The 20,278-nt window shown below is 43.5% G+C and overlaps 1 long non-coding RNA gene across 1 annotated transcript; it reads left to right on the forward strand.

Annotated features, from left to right (window-relative positions):
• The first annotated feature begins 7,411 nt into the window (after nt 1–7,411).
• LOC126483751 (uncharacterized) lies at nt 7,412–8,029 on the forward strand. Its single transcript, XR_007587772.1, has 3 exons — nt 7,412–7,518; nt 7,677–7,783; nt 7,950–8,029. It is a non-coding gene; the product is annotated as an uncharacterized LOC126483751 (long non-coding RNA).
• The last annotated feature ends 12,249 nt before the right edge of the window (nt 8,030–20,278 follow it).

Below are 20,278 nucleotides of genomic sequence, written 5' to 3' on the forward strand. Positions count from 1 at the left end.
TTTTTGTAGCTGGTCATTGCAGTTCTGTCCATTATTTAATATTTTATTATGTGCTGGTCCTATATTTAATTCTTCCCTATTATCTTCATATTATATACTATCCATCACTGCACATCATTTAACACTCTTCAAAATATCTCATTTTTGCGAGTTGTACTTTACTTAGTTGCTTCTGAGTCGGACCCAGGTTTCACTGCCATAAAGGAATGTGAATAAAGCCATTACATTATAAAATTTAGTTATTGTTTCATTCCTATTTTTTTTAAATTTCTTTCAATTGTCCTTCATAAAGCTTGAAATTTGTTAAATTATTGCCCTTGGTACATGCCATTACAAAAACTCATGTTACACCCAAGATATATAAAATTCGATGTTTGTTAAAATGCTTCCCAACACAGCTTTTGTTTGACTGGATCCTTTCGTCTAAAACCGCAATGTTAATTTTATTAACCGATATTTTCAAATTATAATACATACGCAGAGGATATAAACGATAAATGGATTTCTGTAACTGTGTCTCATATATTTGAATCATTGTATGATCGTCTGCAAATAAAAGACCGAATATAAACTGTTTAATACTTCTATTCTTGGGTCAGCTAGAAATTTTGTTTCTTTAAAATATCTGTATATACACCCATTTTGAGAAAAAACAGAATACCTTGAATGACTAGAGATAGGACGTTCGTATTCACAGGACTTGTACAGTAGATGTCCTGCAGAAATGATTAGCATTTAAGTCACCTCGATTGAGCATGTGTTCTGTTGCTTAGTAGGAACAGGGTTCGCCTTGGGCCATGATAACTTGTTCCATGCGTGATGGCATCGACGCGTATATGGCGCGAATGTCATAATGTAGTATAGCCATCGATACTGCTTTCGTCTGGTTCTAGAGTTCATCTATGGTGTTTGCCATTGCGTCACTGCGCTGCACCCGTCTTTTGACCATAACCCACACATTTTCGATTGGCCACAAGTCTGGTGATCTGTTATTCCAGGGCCAAAGACTGACACCCTGTGACACCAGGAAGGCACATGTTCGTGCAGCAACGTCTGGTCGTGCATTATCTCACTAAAAATGGCGTGCACAAAAAGGGTAGGATCGCAGGATGTCATTCACGTAAATCACGCTGGTCACAGTGCCCTGGACACGCAGCAGCTGTGATCTGTTGGTGTACTCAATAGCACCTCACACCATAAGGCCTTTAGTTGTGCAGTCATGGACTGTGCGGCTGGTCCCGGCGGAGGTTCGAGTCCTCCCTCGGGCATGGGTGTGTGTTTTGTCCTTAGGATAATTTAGGTTAAGTATTGGGTAAGCTTAGGGACTGACGACCTTAGCAATTAAGTCTCATAAGATTTCACACACATCTGAACATTTTTTTTTTTTTTTTTGTCTTTAGTTGGTGCTGTATGTTTTGTGGGAATGCAGTCATTGTGATACCTGTCACACAGGCACATTTTACCAGTAGATGGTATTGCGCCGTGATGTCGATGTTGACCTTGAATCTGCGGGCTGACATGGTTCAGATTCTGCAGACCACTCTAATGTATATGTCTTCTGAATATTAAGGTCCTACCTCTAGTCGTTCAAGGTGTTCTGTTTCTTTTCTCAACATTAGTCTATATTAAAAAGATAAGCTTCACCCTTGTCTATGTCCTCAATTTGCCAAAGTCTGTTCACCACTTTTAATACCAGTGCCTACGATAAAATTGACACTGCTATACAGTTCAACAAGTTCTGTTTGTATTTATTTAACAAAACATTCACCGTTCTTTACGCTGGCTGACTATACTAAGGGATCCAACGGGTCAACAGGCAGGAGAGACACGGAGGCTTTAGGAGTTCGACGTCACAGGACATTGACTGCCTTTCAAAGAATCCTTTGGCAGAACGCGGCAGCATGGATGAGATGTTAATCATCGCTCCATTGACATTGTTACTGAACATATACCCAGCACTGCTGAAAGCAGTAAAAGCCTTGAAGAAGCAGGAACCAACCAAAGGAGAATTCCCTATTAATAGAGCATTGTATATGAGAAACTATAATCCAATGGGACGGAAATGGCTCTCGTCATCTCAGCGTTTCTACCACCAGTTATCCTTAAATATTTCCACAAAGTTTTAACATCTGGTGACCTAGGATTCGTGAAACCTACCAATGCGGAAAGCACTTACCAGGTCCCTACCGATCCATTATATCTTATACGGGCCACTCAAAGGAATGCCAGTGAATCATTGTAATTATATCCGGAGTATATGTCTGCAATTCCACCTGCAGCAGCACTATTCCACCGGACTGTAATCGACCTCTTGGTGTAGTTCACGAAATCGACCAATATAAATCGATGGATGACTACCACACCCACTCACTAAAGCCTTCCCGACAGTCGAAGATCTGTTAACTGAATTTTGAAGCACGGAGCACCTCCAGCCCCCCCCCCCCCCCCCCCCCCCCACAGTGCGACGGTGGGACGGTGGATGACTGTGCGAAGCTTTGCATTCGAGATTAGTATCAGAGGTCATTTCACTTTGGGTAATGAAACACAGCATGGCACCTACGAAGCATTCACAGACGAATGGCAGATAAACTCTCGACGTATGCTGATGCCTAAGGGAGAGAATGGCATTCAATACACCCGTCGTGACATTCGCAGACAAAACAATGAAGCAAAGAATTATAGGCTTCACACTGTTTTTTTCTCTTCATTGTCACGACCGAAAAGCGACAGTGTATTCACTGTTCTCGTTTTCAACACGACGATATACTCACTATTACAATGTAAAACACCTCAGCACAAGGACTGAAGAAGCGAACAACTGACACATATTCGTAACCTGGATGCCCAAACGAAAAACTGAGAGCACTATAACTACGAGCACTGGCCAGAAAGGTACAGCCCGGGAGATCTGGTACAGATTCTTTCGCCTGTGTGGAAAATGGGATATAGGAGAAGCTGTCACTTGTCGGACGTCACTTATAAAATCAAAGATTATGACCTTTCACCAAGAAGACAAAATCGCAAGGACGAATAAAGCCCTACTAGAGTCCATATGTGCATATTGACGATGGGAGGGTCAAGGAAAGTGAAGACCCTCTCGACGATCGCCAAGTTCCCACTGGGGAGGGGATTGGAGAAATCTTTGTGTTCATCATAGTGAAAACAACACGACCAGTATGCGGAGAACATTGGCTGTACCTGGATCCAGAATGCTGCACTCCTGCTCCAGCGAGAACTTCTGATACAGCAGTCGCTATTTCTGCAGGAGAGGGAGCAATACTGCAAGGTGTAGTGCAAGCAGTGCGGCGCACAGTGGCACACAAAGTACTGGCCCACATACCATCATATATACATTACAAACAGTTAAAGGTGATGCCGATGCTCTGTTATATATATTTAAATGTACAGCAGTAAACATAAAGTTCTTGAATACAATTGGTTTCTCACGACATAAATATTAGTTTAGAAAAAGCGAAGTTCCCAAGGTCACATCAATATTCGAGAATGGTAGTAGGAGTAATATACTAACTTACAGGTCCATATCATTAACGTCGATGTGCAGCAGGATTTTAGAACATACACTCCTGGAAATGGAAAAAAGAACACATTGACACCGGTGTGTCAGACCCACCATACTTGCTCCGGACACTGCGAGAGGGCTGTACAAGCAATGATCACACGCACGGCACAGCGGACACACCAGGAACCGCGGTGTTGGCCGTCGAATGGCGCTAGCTGCGCAGCATTTGTGCACCGTCGCCGTCAGTGTCAGCCAGTTTGCCGTGGCATACGGAGCTCCATCGCAGTCTTTAACACTGGTAGCATGCCGCGACAGCGTGGACGTGAACCGTATGTGCAGTTGACGGACTTTGAGCGAGGGCGTATAGTGGGCATGCGGGAGGCCGGGTGGACGTACCGCCGAATTGCTCAACACGTGGGGCGTGAGGTCTCCACAGTATATCGATGTTGTCGCCAGTGGTCGGCGGAAGGTGCACGTGCCCGCCGACCTGGGACCGGACCGCAGCGACGCACGGATGCACGCCAAGACCGTAGGATCCTACGCAGTGCCGTAGGGGACCGCACCGCCACTTCCCAGCAAATTAGGGACACTGTTGCTCCTGGGGTATCGGCGAGGACCATTCGCAACCGTCTCCATGAAGTTGGGCTACGGTCCCGCACACCGTTACGCCGTCTTCCGCTCACGCCCCAACATCGTGCAGCACGCCTCCAGTGGTGTCGCGACAGGCGTGAATGGAGGGACGAATGGAGACGTGTCGACTTCAGCAATGAGAGTCGCTTCTGCCTTGGTGCCAATGATGGTCGTATGCGTGTTTGGCGCCGTGCAGGTGAGCGCCACAATCAGGACTGCATACGACCGAGGCACACAGGGCCAACACCCGGCATCATGGTGTGGGGAGCGATCTCCAACACTGGCCGTACACCACTGGTGATCGTCGAGGGGACACTGAATAGTGCACGGTACATCCAAACCGTCATCGAACCCATCGTTCTACCATTCCTAGACCGGCAAGGGAACTTGCTGTTCCAACAGGACAATGCAACTCCGCATGTATCCCGTGCCACCCAACGTGCTCTAGAAGGTGTAAGTCAACTACCCTGGCCAGCAAGATCTCCGGATCTGTCCCCCATTGAGCATGTTTGGGACTGGATGAAGCGTCGTCTCACGCGGTCTGCACGTCCAGCACGAACGCTGGTCCAACTGAGGCGCCAGGTGGAAATGGCATGGCAACAGGACTACATCCAGCATCTCTACGATCGTCTCCATGGGAGAATAGCAGCCTGCATTGCTGCGAAAGGTGGATATACACTGTACTAGTGCCGACATTATGCATGCTCTGTTGCCTGTGTCTATGTGCCTGTGGTTCTGTCAGTGTGATCATGTGATGTATCTGACCCCAGGAATGTGTCAATAAAGTTTCCCCTTCCTGGGACAATGAATTCACGGTGTTCTTATTTCAATTTCCAGGAGTGTATATTGTGTTCGAACATTATGAATTACCTCAAACGAAGCGGTCTATTGATACACAGTCAACAAGGGTTTAGAAAACATCATTACTGTGAGACACAAGTAGCTCTATATTCACATGAAGTGCTGAGTGCCATTGAAAGGGATTTCAGGTCGATTCCGTATTCCTGGATTTCCGGAGGGCTTTTGACACTGTACCATTGCATTCGTAGTGAAATTGCATGCTTATGGAATATCGTCTCAGTTATGTGACTGGATTTGCGATTTCCTGTCAGAGAGGTCACAGTTGGTAGAAATTGACGGAAAGTAATCAACAGTGGTGATTTCTGGCGTTCCCCAAGGTAGTGTTACAAGCCTTTGCTGTTCCTTATTTATATAAACGATTTGGGAGACGATCTGAGCAGCCGTCTTCGGTTATCTGCGGATGACGCTGTCGTTTATTGACTAATAAAGTCATCGGAAGATCAAAACAAACCGATTTAGAAAAAAATATCTGAATGGTGCGAAAAGTGGCAGTTGACCCTAATTAACGAAAAGAGTGAGGTCATCAACATGAGTGCTAAAAGTAACTCGTTAAGCTTCGGTTACACGACAAATCAGTCTAATCTAAAAGCCGTAAATTCAACTAAATACCTAGATATTACAATTACAAACAACTTAAATTGGAAAAAATGGTTCAAATGGCTCTGAGCACTATGGGACTCAACTGCTGTGGCCAATAGTCCCCTAGAACTTAGAACTACTTAAACCTAACTAACCCAAGGACATCACAAACATCCATGCCCGAGGCAGGATTCGAACCTGCGACCGTAGCAGTCGCACGGTTCCGGACTGCGCGCCTAGAACCGCGAGACCACCGCGGCCGGCTAAATTGGAAAGAACACATAGAAAATGTTGTGGGGAAGGCTAACCAAAGACTGTGTTTTGTTGGCAGGACACTTAGAAAATGTAACAGACCTATCAAGGAGACTGTCTACACTAAGCTTGTCCGTCCTCTTTTAGAATACTGCTGCGCGGTGTGGGATCCTTACCAGATAGGACTGACGAAGTACATCGAAAAAGTTCAAAGAAAGACAGCACGTTTTGTATTATCACGAAATATGGGAGAGAGTGTCAGAGAAATTATACAGGGTTTGGGCTGCAAATCATTAAAAGACAGGAGTTTATCGTTGCGACGGAATCTTCTCACGAAATTCCAATCACCAACTTTCTCCTCCGAACGCGAAAATATTTTGTTGACACCGACCTACATAGGGAAGAACTATCACAACGATAAAATAAGGGAAATCAGAGCTCGTACGGAAAGATACAGGTGGTCATTCTTTCCGCGCGTTATACGAGATTGGAATAATAGAGAATTGTGAAGGTGGTTCGATGAACTCTCTGCCAGGCGCTTAAATGTGATTTCCAGAGTATCCACGTAGATGTAGGTGTAGATAAAGAAATCAGTTGCTCTACACATCAAAAAAGTGTTGGCACACATGCACAAAAATGAGGTTAAAGTCTCTCTGATTCACGTTACTCAATTCTAGTAGTCCCTGTGCATACCGCTGACAGTGTTGACAGCTTATAGAAGTCTCAGCAGGCAGTGACTCAAGTTGGAGTAATTCCTCTAACGCCGTCTGAAATTCTCTCTTCCTTGTTGAACGATATTTTCGAGCTTATGTATCCAAGTGTGCCCAAAGAGGCGCCATCGGGTTAAGATCACGGCTCTGTGGTGGAGCGAAAACCCTTCGTGGAGCATTATATAATAACCACTCCGGAGTCCTCAGAATCGCATGTTTAGGGTCATTGTCTTGTTGAAAGTAAAAGATGCCAAGACCCAGTTTCTGTGCACTGCTACAAAAATGGCCTCGGACACACATGGATACATTTGCGGTGATTAACTACATCTTTAATAAATGTCAAGTTGCCAACACGCCAAGTAGTCACGCATCCGCAAATCACGGTGTTTCCTCTCCCTGTTGGATTGTAGGGAGGACATGTTATAACTGGAGTTTTGTATTTGTCACCTGCCCATGTTAGGCAAAATTTTTCTGCCTGACTCATGTAGTACTATCACCGTCAGAGGGAGGTACGGGACTACAAGTCCCACCGCCACACCTCCAAAGTGAATTGCTGCCTCACCAACACAGTTAGACCGCAATAGACCGGTGATGCTGTACTGTAGTGATGGGCTAAACTGCGATTTTCCGATATCAGTGATTTCTGTGAATGCTACTTTTCAGTATCTGTTATTCTTAACTGTGATTTGTCGCAGTTAAGAGTCGCAGTTAAGGAACCTAAGTCGCGTATCCCTCCGCCACTGCTACTTCCGCGATTTCTGCGACTTCTGCTACTTCTGCGACTTCTGCTACTTCTGCGATTTCTGCTACTTCTGCGATTTCTGTGACTTCTGCTACTTCTGCGATTTCTGTGACTCCTGCTACTTCTGCGATTTCTGTGACTCCTGCGATTGCTGCGACGTACCACCGTATGAAAAAGTTACATCTGTCCACACAGAAAATTGCATCTCAACAAACCTGTCATTGGTAAGTATGTTTTACGTTTATTCTTCCGTTGGCTTTAATTTTGTATTAAAGAAACAACTGTGAAAATATTAATAGTGTAATTAATATGTAAGTAGCCGCACAGTACCGTAATAGTTCGTGTTTAGAAAATGAATTCTAACATATTGTTATGTTCATAGGTACCTGAACTACATTTCAGTCACTCAGTAAAGTGATAATTCAAAATATCATTGTCAACAGATCTGAAGAAATTGCCAGTCTTTAGACCGTTTTCGTCAGACGACAGGTTAGTTTCTAAGCGTTTTGATGGACTTAATTACTTCAGTGAGATCGTTCTTGCGAATGTGATATAGCAAATGTGATATAGCAAATATTAGCAATCTACTCTGTCAATTATATTGCTAGTAATTAGTGACAGCAAAAATTGTTTAATAATCCTTGTGTTTTTGCAGACGCAGTTCTGACTGATTACTGGTTGCTGTACATATCTATCCACATCAAGGCTGTTGAGAGAGACTCGTGAAGATTCAAGACAGCTCTTAGAGGATTTGCAGTTTAAAAGTGAAATAATTATGAAATAAGTGTATGACTGATTAAAGTGTTTTATTGAAGTTGTTGTGCGATTTTAAAGGAATAATAAATGTTAAATACATTGAGTGAATAATAAAAATCTCATTTTCCACATGTTAAGCCGTCCTATACCCGTAATTTTCCGCCACTTATTTATTGGTAAACACTTGTTGGAGAGTGACATGCCGCCCCCCCCCCCCCCCCCTTCTCCACAATCTTGGTGTGACACTGACCTGTAACATATCCCGAAGTCTACAATATGCATTTTGAGGCTGTTGATATGAAAGTGGGAAGTACAGATCTTCCAGTTAAATCAGGAATAGCTTAAGTGCATTACTTGAAAGTGACACAGGAAAAGCTTACTTATGTAGGTGGTAGTAGTGTCGGCAAAAAGTTCTTGTGTGTGAAGTTGCCATGTAGAACACCAGGTGTAAAACTTTTCTCCCGAGTCTTGAACTGTGAGGCATTCATATGACTGTTTTCATTTCTCTACACTTATACAGATGTCTGAGTTCTGCTGTGTTAACATTGCAAAGACCTGTAGGCATGTGGAGTATTAACCAAAACTGTCATATTGGAAGCAGAATCAAACACATTTGTTACGTTACTCGATATTTTCAGGAGAAAAAAGCAATGTCGCTTCTTATTAATATAATACATTCAGAGTCACAGCAGTATTTGACCAACCATAACTGATGCTGAATGTGCATGTCGTCATATAATATGAAGAGCTTATTTCAATAGTGGTACAAGTCCATTACCTACATTTTTCTGTCTATAATGCTTCTGAAATTAGTGATCCAAACAAACATAAATAAAGGGTCATCTCTAGCAAGAAGCCATATGGTGAATATTTCTGGTATCTTAACTGCAGATTTTTCAGCACTCATTTAACTTTACGACTCTATATCTCAAAATTAACAAAAATGGACTTGTACCACTATTGAAATAAACCCTTCACATGCACACACAGCACATCGATCTCGTGAGGCACAAGGCTCTCATAACGTACATACGTCGGTCAACAGATGACACTAGGAGAAGTATGTTAACTGCGCTTTTTAGTTGCTACTTGCGACTCTTAGTTGCGATTTGTCACAGAAATCGCAGTTTGACTCGGTAGCGAATAGCGTAGTATGAACTTTGCTCAACAGATGGCAGTGCTAACTGAGCTTTTTAGTTGCTACTTGTGACTCTTAATTGCGACTTGTCACGGAAATCGCAGTTAGACTCCATAGCGTATCGCAGAGATGGACGTAGTACGAACTTTGACCCACAGATGGCACTGTTAACCGCGCTTTTTAGTTGCTACTTGCGACTCTTAGTTGCGACTTGTCACGGAAATCGCAGTTAGACTCCATAGCGTACCGCAGAGATGGACGTAGTACGAACTTTGACCCACAGATGGCACTGTTAACCGCGCTTTCTAGTTGCTACTTGCGACTCTTAGTTGCGACTTGTCACGGAAATCGCAGTTAGACTCCATAGCGTATCGCAGAGATGGACGTAGTACGAACGTTGACCCACAGATGGCACTGTTAACCGCGCTTTTTAGTTGCTACTTGCGACTCTTAGTTGCGACTTGTCACGGAAATCGCAGTTAGACTCCATAGCGTACCGCAGAGATGGACGTAGTACGAACTTTGACCCACAGATGGCACTGTTAACCGCGCTTTCTAGTTGCTACTTGCGACTCTTAGTTGCGACTTGTCACGGAAATCGCAGTTAGACTCCATAGCGTACCGCAGAGATGGACGTAGTACGAACTTCGGCCAACAGATGCCACTGTTAACCGCGCTTTTTAGTTGCTACTTGCGACTCTTAGTTGCGACTTGTCACTGAAATCGCAGAAAGCAGTGCTAAATTCGACCAATAGATGGCTCACGTCTTTCAATGTGAAATACTACTTGCGACTGCTAACTGTGACTGAAATCGCAGTTAGATTCTGTAAAGTTGCTACTGTGATATCTGTGACTTCTCAGTCACTGTGATTTCTAACAGATACGCGATTTCCTGCCCACCACTACTGTACTGTAACATATTACCCCGGACTACAAGTCCAAAAGCCTTGCACCACACTTCTCCCTTTCCTTTAGATTTAAATAAGTTTAACTTTGATTCGTCACAAAATACCACATTATTCCAAAATTCAATCGATTTATTGACATAACCTTCGTCGATCTGGAATCGTTAACTTCGGTTAGCTTCCGAAATAAATTGCTTCTTTTTGGGAGATCTGCCATGAATGTCAGCTGCGTTCAAAGCATTCCTTATAGTTTGAGCACTGACATGTTTGTAGGACGTTAACTGGATGTCCAACACAAAGAACTTTGCTCTTCTAAAAGGCTCTTTTTCTGCTAGACGAACTATCCTTCAACGCTCCCTACACGTAAGAACACTTGGACGTCCAATGCACTTTTATTGTCTATTGCTCCATACATTTGAAACTACTTGATAATTGCCCACACTGTTGTATAAGTACCAGTAAGTTATTTGCCACTCTCGCTGTTATGCTGCTAATTCAGTAAACCCGCCCTGCTGCGGAACTACACGGAATGCTCCTTCCCCTTCAGACTCATCGTGAAAAGTGAATGTCCCTTGCACTGGCAGTCAGGCAAGCGACTGGTTTTAACTCCGATTCCACAAATCTGGTACCCGCGGCGCTGACTGTCAAGTGCAATAACGAACGTCGTACAGTGTGTCAATACTTTTTGGAGCAGGAGAAAACAATCGTTTAATTGATTACATGTGTTTCTATTATGCTGGGAAAATATTTTAATAGGTAAGTTATTTCCTTTATTGAGTCAGGGCGAATGGTATATACATACCGTAATGTTCGTGGTATTTACATATTTTGTATAAGATGTGAAGAAGTGTCGGCGTCATTGCAGGTGTAAACTTCGCTGGTTGGCGTGCTGTAGGATCATCAGTTCAAACACAAACACCAGCAATTGTTTGTTATTCAGTGTCTGTCAGAGGTGTAAGGTTCTTGAAATAACTTACTTTTGTAATCCTTGTATATTTTTTAGTAATTGGTATTTGTATAAAACAAGCATTCTGGAATATTCGACGTTCGTATAAATAGCTATACTCCCCACCAAGGAGGTAAGTTCTGTTATGGCTGTACCTTGGTGTCAGTAATAAACGTGCTTTGAATACTAAATGTGGTACTTCATTGATGACCTTGTGTTTGCGTTTGGACTTTATTGTTGTTTCAACGTGACCGTGCTGCCTTTTTCTGAGTCGTATGCTGTGACTACCCGACTAGTGGTTTGTAGTTCGACATGAAGATTCTTCCCCACACTTCTCTCAATTTGCCCCTCTCTCAGTCCCCCTCTCTCACACCAGTCCCCCTCCTCCCTTCCCCCCACCCCCTCTCCCTCCACACGCGCGCGCACCTAGAGAGGAGAATCAATGCCCAACATTATCTAATGGTGACGTATCTCGAAAACAACAGACCTAATCGGAAAGTATTATCCGACCGGTCGCGAAATGGAAACGACAGTAACTATCCGATGAACCTTTGCATAAATTGCGAAACGTCCCCTTAGAAAAATTAGTGAATTACTGTGCTGGTAAACCCCTTACGTTATTTGATTTTCAAACAGCTGAGCAAAACTGAACGTACTCAGACATTTCTCTCTTTACTTATTCTGATCATCACCAAATTGACACACAATATTTTTAGCGCAACGCAATCCGACTTTCAATTATCCCTACAAAAGAATGGCCCTGACTAACAATAACGTATACCTTTCATGAATCACTTACCTCACAAAAATCTTCGTAACTCGAGCTACTGCAATACAGCGAGTGCCAATACTGCCAGCTAAATAAAAGATTCTAACTACTGAAGTCACTAACTACTGATAGGCATAGTTAGCAAATGAAAGATTTTGATAGAGAACAAACAATGTATTTACCTTAATAGTGTTCAAACGTCATAATATGTATATCAGTTCATGACATCCAGTCTTACAAAGTTACTGTCTCTGATGGACACACGTCCAGATCATCTGCTCTCAAAACTCCGCCATCTCTCTCCCCACATCCAACAGTGCTGGCAGCTCACCTCGAACTGCGCAACACTACGCGCTGTTAACAGCCAACTGCCCAACACCACAATAGCGACTATTTCAACAATGCCCACCAGCCACACACTGCACACAGCACAGTCAGTGATTTTCATACAGAGCGCTAGGTGATGTTACCAACATAAAAACCTAAACAGCCTACTTACAATTGTTGGACAGTGCCTCTAGTATGCCTGTCGATCATATCACGTCGCTCTTTTCAGTTCTGTGCACACAGTGAGCACGTTAAGATGCTAGAAAAATAGTGTCTCCCACGAAGTAGCGATGCCCACTGAGAGACTTCTCCTGATTTCATGCAACCCACATAACGTAACTGTCATTCATTTCCTCTTTCATAACAGAGCTTGGCCACACGCTGCAGTGCGGTGAGGGCGTCCATGTGAAGAGTCTGATCACCCACCATAGAGGCCGGACTTCGCTCACTATGATAGTCATCTTTGCTCATGTGGACCACTGGCTATGAACAAAATATTTTGGCACAGATGTAGAACTGCACACCAGCGTAGGGAAGTGGCGGAAAGCACAGGCGTCTTCCTTCTTTGGTGAGGGTATTAGAAGGTTGGTACAACACCAAAGTTGGTGCGGCGACTATGTAGACAAGTAGTTTGAAAGGCGTAGCAATCTGTTTCCAGTAAAACAATTTTGAGTTTCATTGTGCTTTCCATTCCGCAACTGATCGGGCCTTCCTTTCCGAATAGTCCTCGTATATGGTAACGCAACGATACATTAGGAATTTTCACGGAAAAATAGTCTTTTCTTACAATAAATGTATCCCATGCATGAACAAATACGCGAAATGTGACAATTCTGTGTTCATTTGACCTATGACGTGAGGCTGGAAGTGCAGAGAACTAAAGTGAACGAGCAATGGAAGGGGAAACAGACAGAAGGAGAAAGGATTAGGGACGGGGATAGTGTTGCAGTTGCAGGTGGCCAGTAGGCATGGCCTTCACCAGTAACGAGAGGTGTAAGCATGCGGCGGGTTCTCATGGCCTCGAAGTGCAGCAGGCAAAAAATCCGCAAAGGCCAGTGTGTGCAGAAGCGTGTCGGCCCAGTAGCGACATGGGGGCTGCGGCTTAGCCATAACACTGTGGTATAGAGTTTTCCTTTGTATCACACAAGCAAACAATTCACATCTCCAGATCTGGCCTTCTTATAGCGACGATCACCTGCAGGGGATGGACAAAAATAGGAAAATTACGAGAGAACATAAATATAGCAGCCAGCCAAGCCCGCAGGTGCTACTGTTATTTGACCTCTAACGTCACTCGTTCAACGCCATCAGTGGCAGTCGTGGTCAGAATAGCGTTCTGTGTAGCTGCGAGTACATTACATCTGAGCTAAGTGAATTTGCACGAGGGCAAATTATTGGTGCTCGTAAGACTGATGATTCCGTAACTAAGGTAGTCGAAGTGTTTGGTACCGTGTCGAAGGCTTACAGAGTAAGCGGGAATATATCAAACGCTAAGGCACAAAGCAGAGCAAAGAGTGTGTTGAGTGATTGTGACAGACGGTCGTTGAAGAGCGTTGTGACGAGAAGTAAGGAAACGTGACGTTTAAAAGTCACTGCAGGACCGAATGCCGTACTCACGATCCCTGTCAGGATCGAAAATACACGGATTTCCTGGAATTCCAAAACCATACTCTTGACAGAAAAACGTGGTGCATAGACTATAAAATCTGGACTGCTGCTTGCACTACAGTACTATCGTTTAGCAAACAATGTGTTGCACTCAGCCACACACACACACACACACACACACACACACACACACACACACACACACACACACTATGTAGCCAGCGTTCATACGCCTGTGTTATCGTATGACTTACGTGCTTGATTTGAAAATGAATTTGAAAGGTCTAAAACTACTCATTAGTTAATAAAGACAAACTCCTATTCCAGTTTGACGGTTTGTTTAAATTTTGTTGATAAATGTTTATGACTGAGTCCTGAAAAACATTTCTATGAGAGAACAGAAAATTTGCGTCCAATGGTAGGTTTCGCATCGCAACGGTCTTACAACTTCGAAGTGGTATATTTGTTTATTTACTCGTGTCAGTAGCATCACAGCTATGACATACCGTATGCAAATGAGAGAAATTGTCCATCCCTCTTACTCTTTCCCTCCCTCTCTCTCTCTCTCTCTCTCTCACACACACACACACACGCACACACACACACATACACACACACACAAATATGACAATCATTGTCAAAAAACGGAAACAGCTTTCAGGCTTACAAGCAGTAATTGTTACAGCACAAATGAATTTCAAAATATTTCACACTGAGACAATACGTCCAGTCAGTGTGTTTTTAAGGAGCTGAGCCACAATTTAAAAGGAAAGAGACACACTGTAAACATCCTAAAGAGAGAACGAAACAAACAGGAAACTATTAGATCTAAATTATACTGAAGAAGAAACGTATAGACTAAGAGGAAAGAAAGAAATTTAACAGTACACCAACACGTGTTCCGATATAAAAGTGAGCATGTTAAAAGACTGGGAGAACAAAATTAATTAAGCAAATTGTGGAATTCTGTAATAATCGCAGTAGATAATAAAATGGATCTGTGCAGTAAAAGAAGACCTGAAGGAATCAGGAATAACAGAAACTGTTGAACCAATTAGTAAAATGTTTGGGCAAACGAAAATTTGTGCAGCTCTGGGAATCTAATCCGAAATTCTCGGTTGTTGTGATCAGTCGCCCTAACCTCTTCATGTAGTAGCGCACGCTCCTGAGACCAATGCAAACCTCCATATGGCACATTCTCTATCGTAGTCCACTGAATTCATCACCTGATGCTCGCAACTTTCCTTCGATTCCCGCAAGAGGGAGAATGAGACAACGAGGAATCGAGACCAATGTCGTTATCGTCGTGTCCCCACCCAGGCTTGTAATACTTCCACGCACTTCTGAAAGAATAAACTCCGAAGTGTTTCGTACAGCTGTGGATCGTCGACAGCGTCTGCTGTTTCAGACGTGCATTTATGTCTTACCGGCATAGACGAGCACATGACAATAACAGCATTGGTCTCGATCCCTCAATGTCTCATTCTCCCTGTTGCGGGTATACAAGTAAGGCTGCGAGCATTATGTGATGAATTTTGTGGACTACCATTAAAGAGTTAGACAGAGTGATGTGTGGAAGTTCGGGTCGCTCTAGGGAGCACGCATGGATATCCAAAGTGGTTAAGGCGACCGTTCTTGATTAGCAGGAAATCTGGGTTCGAGTCCCAGTCCAGCACAAATTTTCAAGTGGCTAATAGAAAGTAGATCTGACCTAATACAGTTGGTGTCAAGGAATTCGCAGAAAACGTGTCTGTGCTGGTGTTCGCACACGCATCACACTGCCAGAGGTGGGCGATAGCATGCACTGTCCTATGGAGACCGTTCGTCCACGAGGTGGTACATCTTTCGACCTTGCAGCTTGTGTACACAGACTGTTGAGATACGTCCATGCCCAAGAGGAGTTCTGTTCGTGCTGGTGAGTCACTGAAGTGCGCGATTCTTTCTTTTCACATGTACAGCCATGTGTCATTTTGTCTCACTCTCAGTGTAATACAAGAAATCTACCCTAGATTCAAGCCTTTGGTTCGCTGTCATGTGGGTTTATCGTTGAGGATAGAGCATTTGCTTTCTCCTTTCATTACACCGCTATCTGTGTCATGCCCAGCACAGTACTATTTGTCATTGCTTGTAGTTCTTAGACATCCTCCTATGATAGCACAAGATTCCTTGAGGGTGTGTCCTAAAATAGCCTCTTCCCTCATTAGATCCAACATTAGCTGAACAAAATTGCCTTATGTCAATCGAATGCCCACTCGTAATAACAGGCACCATGGTGTCGGCCGCCTGCGTTTTCCAGTCATAAAAGGTATTGGTTACAGCCACCTGAAGCATACTCTTGCCAAAATTCCCTCCCTACTGTCCTTCAGCCCTTCAGGCTCATACCAGTAGTATCAGAACTTGGAAGAATTTATTGACACAGGACAGTGCAAATTACAAACTGTAAACTAAATGTTTGTCCCAAGTACCTAGAATGTGAATTTTACTACAAGTAGTGCTCTCAGAAGTCAGGCACGAGCACACAAAGTGCACTGAAACGTAGATACTCCGGTGCTCTTCTTGCAATCACCTTTAAAACAGGGCCAGTCAATGTGGCCGAGCAGTTCAAGGCGCTTGAGTCTGGAACCACACGACCGCTACGGTAGCAGGTTTGAATCCTGCCTCGGGCATGGATGTGTGTGATGTCCCTAGGTTAGTTAGGTGTAAGTAGTTCTAACTTCTAGGAGACTGATGACCTCAGGTGTTAAGTCCCATAGTGCTCAGAGTCATTTGAACCATTTTTCAACAGGAATTCAGTGTTCCATAGTCATAGTCACCCGTGGTCTAGGGGTAGCGCCTTTGATTCATAATCAAAACGTCTTTGGTCCCGGGTTCGATCCCCGCCACTGCCTAAATTTTGATAAATAATCAGCATTGGCGGCCGAAGACTTCCGGCATAAGAAGTCAGCCTCATTCTGCCAACGGCCTTGTCAAAGAGGGCGGAGGAGCGGATAGAGGTTCAGGGCACTATCTTGTCCTAGGGGGTGGGAAATTGCCCCTAAAGGCGGAAGAATCAGCAATGATCAACGACATGAGGATGCAGAACGCAATGGAAACCACTGCATTAAAGACACATAACGTGTATCCACAGGACATGTGGCCTGTAATTGAAGAAGTGTCATGATGATCTCTCCATTGGCAAAAGATTCCGGAATAGTCCCCCATTCGGAACTCCGGGAGGGGATTGCCAAGGGGGAGGTTACCATGAGAAAAAAGATTGAATAATCTACGAAAGGATAACGTTCTACGAGTCGGGGCGTGGAATGGCAGAAGCTTGAACGTGGTAGGGAAACTAGGAAATCTGAAAAGGGAAATGCAAAGGCTCAAACTAGATATAGTAGGGGTCAGTGAAGTGAAGTGGAAGGAAGACAAGGATTTCTGGTCAGATGAGTATCGGGTAATATCAACAGCAGCAGAAAATGGTATAACAGGTGTAGGATTCGTTATGAATAGGAAGGTAGGGCAGAGGGTGTGTTACTGTGAACAGTTCAGTAACCGGGTTGTTCTAATCAGAATCGACAGCAGACCAACACCGACAACGATAGTTCAGGTATACATGCGAACGTCGCAAGCTGAAGATGAACAGATAGAGAAAGTGTATGAGGATATTGAAAGGGTAATGCGGTATGTAAAGGGGGACGAAAATCTAATAGTCATGGGCGACTGGAATGCAGTTGTAGGGGAAGCAGTAGAAGAAAAGGTTACAGGAGAATATGGGCTTGGGACTAGGAATGAAAGAGGAGAAAGACTAATTGAGTTCTGTAACAAGTTTCAGCTAGTAATAGCGAATACCCTGTTCAAGAATCACAAGGGGAGGAGGTATACTTGGAAAAGGCCGGGAGATACGGGAAGATTTCAATTAGATTACATCATGGTCAGACAGAGATTCCGAAATCAGATACTGGATTGTAAGGCGTACCAGGAGCAGATATAGACTCAGATCACAATATAGTAGTGATGAAGAGTAGGCTGAAGTTCAAGACTTTAGTCTGGAAGAATCAATACGCCAAGAAGTGGGATACGGAAGTACTAAGGAATGACGAGATACGTTTGAAGTTCTCTAACGCTATAGATACAGCAATAAGGAATAGCGCAGTAGGCAGTACAGTTGAAGAGGAATGGACATCTCTAAAAAGGGCCGTCACAGAAGTTGGGAAGGAAAACATAGGTACAAAGAAAGTAGCTGCGAAAAAACCATGGGTAACAGAAGAAATACTTCTAGTTGATTGATGAAAGGAGGAAGTACAAACATGTTCCGGGAAAATCAGGAATACAGAAATACAAGTCGCTGAGGAATGAAATAAATAGGAAGTGCAAGGAAGCTAAGACGAAATGGCTGCAGGAAAAATGTGAAGACATCGAAAAAGATATGATTGTCGGAAGGACAGACTCAGCATACAGGAAAGTCAAAACAATCATTGGTGACATTAAAAGCAACGGTGGTAACATTAAGAGTGCAACGGGAATTCCACTGTTAAATGCAGAGGAGAGAGCAGATAGGTGGAAAGAATACATGGAAAGCCTCTATGAGGGTGAAGATTTGTCTGATGTGATAGAAGAAGAAACAGGAGTCGATTTAGAAGAGATAGGGGGTCCAGTATTAGAATCGGAATTTAAAAGAGGTTTGGAGGACTTACAGTCAAATAAGGCAAAAGGGATAGCTAACATTCCATCAGAAATTCTAAAATTATTGGGGGAAGTGGCAACAAAACGACTATTCACATTGGTGTGTAGAATATATGAGTCTGGCGATATACCATCTGACTTTCGGGAAAGCATCATCCACACAATTCCGAAGACGGCAAGAGCTGACAAGTGCGAGAATTATCGCACCATCAGCTTAACAGCTTATGCATCGAAGCTGCTTACAAGAATAATATACAGAAGAATGGAAAAGAAAATTGAGAATGCGCTAGGTGACGATCAGTTTGGCTTTAGGAAAAGTAAAGGGACGAGAGAGGCAATTCTGACGTTACGGCTGATAATGGAAGCAAGGCTAAAGAAAAATCAAGACACTTTCATAGGATTTGTCGACCTGGAAAAAGCGTTCGACAATATAAAATGATGCAAGCTGTTCGAGATTCTCAAAAAAGTAGGGGTAAGCTATAGGGAGAGACGGGTCATATACAATATGTACAACAACCAAGAGGGAATAATAAGAGTGGACGATCAAGAACGAAGTGCTCGTATTAAGAATGGTGTAAGACAATGCTGTAGCCTTTCGCCCCTACTCTTCAATCTGTACATCGAGGAAGCAATGATGGAAATAAAAGAAAGGTTCAGGAGTGGAATTAAAATACAAGGTGAAAGGATACCAATGATACGATTCGCTGATGACATTGATATCCTGAGTGAAAGTGAAGAAGAATTAAATGGTCTGCTGAACGGAATGAACAGTCTAATGAGTACACAGTACGATTTGAGAGTAAATCGGAGAAAGACGAAGGTAATGAGAAGTAGTAGAAATGAGAACAGCGAGAAACTTAACATCAGGATTGATGGTCACGAAGTCAATGAAGTTAAGGAATTCTGCTACCTAGGCAGTAAAGTAACCAATGACGGACGGAGCAAGGAGGACATCAAAAGCAGACTCGCTATGGCAAAAAAGGCATTTCTGGCCAAGAGAAGTCTACTAATAACAAATACCGGCCTTAATTTGAGGAAGAAATTTCTGAGGATGTACGTCTGGAGTACAGCATTGTATGGTAGTGAAACATGGACTGTGGGAAAACCGGAACAGAAGAGAATCGAAGTATTTGAGATGTGGTGCTATAGACGAATGTTGAAAATTAGGTGGACTGATAAGGTAAGGAATGAGGAGGTTCTACGCAGAATCGGAGAGGAAAGGAATATGTGGAAAACACTGATAAGGAGAAGGGACAGGGTGATATGACATCTGCTAAGACATGAGGGAATGACTTCCATGGTACTAGAGGGAGCTGTAGAGGGCAAAAACTGTAGAGGAAGAAAGAGATTGGAATACGTCAAGCAAATAACTGAGGACGTAGGTTGCAAGTGCTACTCTGAGATGAAGAGGTTAGCACAGGAAAGGAATTTGTGGCGGGCCGCATCAAACCAGTCAGTAGACTGATGACCAAAAAAAAAAAAAGAGTCAATTAAGGAGGGAAGATGCAGTCGCTCAGGTTAGTTTGGGTTTGTTATGCTTTAGGGCGCAATAAACAACTACGGTCATACCCGCCCAAGTCACGAACACAGAGAGGAGTTAAAAAACGACTATACCCCAGTCCCAGTTGATATAAGAGACGACAGCTAAAAACAGGCACGTGGAGAAAGGGCTAAAAATGACACCATACAGAAACGGAGGTCCAAAACTAAAAATTTAATGGCCTCCACCATATTGCTTTGGCGGATAAAAAATAAAACGCGGTCGACAGCCCGCGCGTCACTTGCTAAAACGGCCGATAACTCAGACGGCAAATCCAAGTCGGAATGTAAACGGTTAAGAAATGGGCATTCCATCAGGAAGCAGTGGACATTA

The sequence above is a fragment of the Schistocerca serialis genome, chromosome 6, assembly GCF_023864345.2.
Source record: "Schistocerca serialis cubense isolate TAMUIC-IGC-003099 chromosome 6, iqSchSeri2.2, whole genome shotgun sequence".
NCBI lineage: Eukaryota > Metazoa > Arthropoda > Insecta > Orthoptera > Acrididae > Schistocerca > Schistocerca serialis.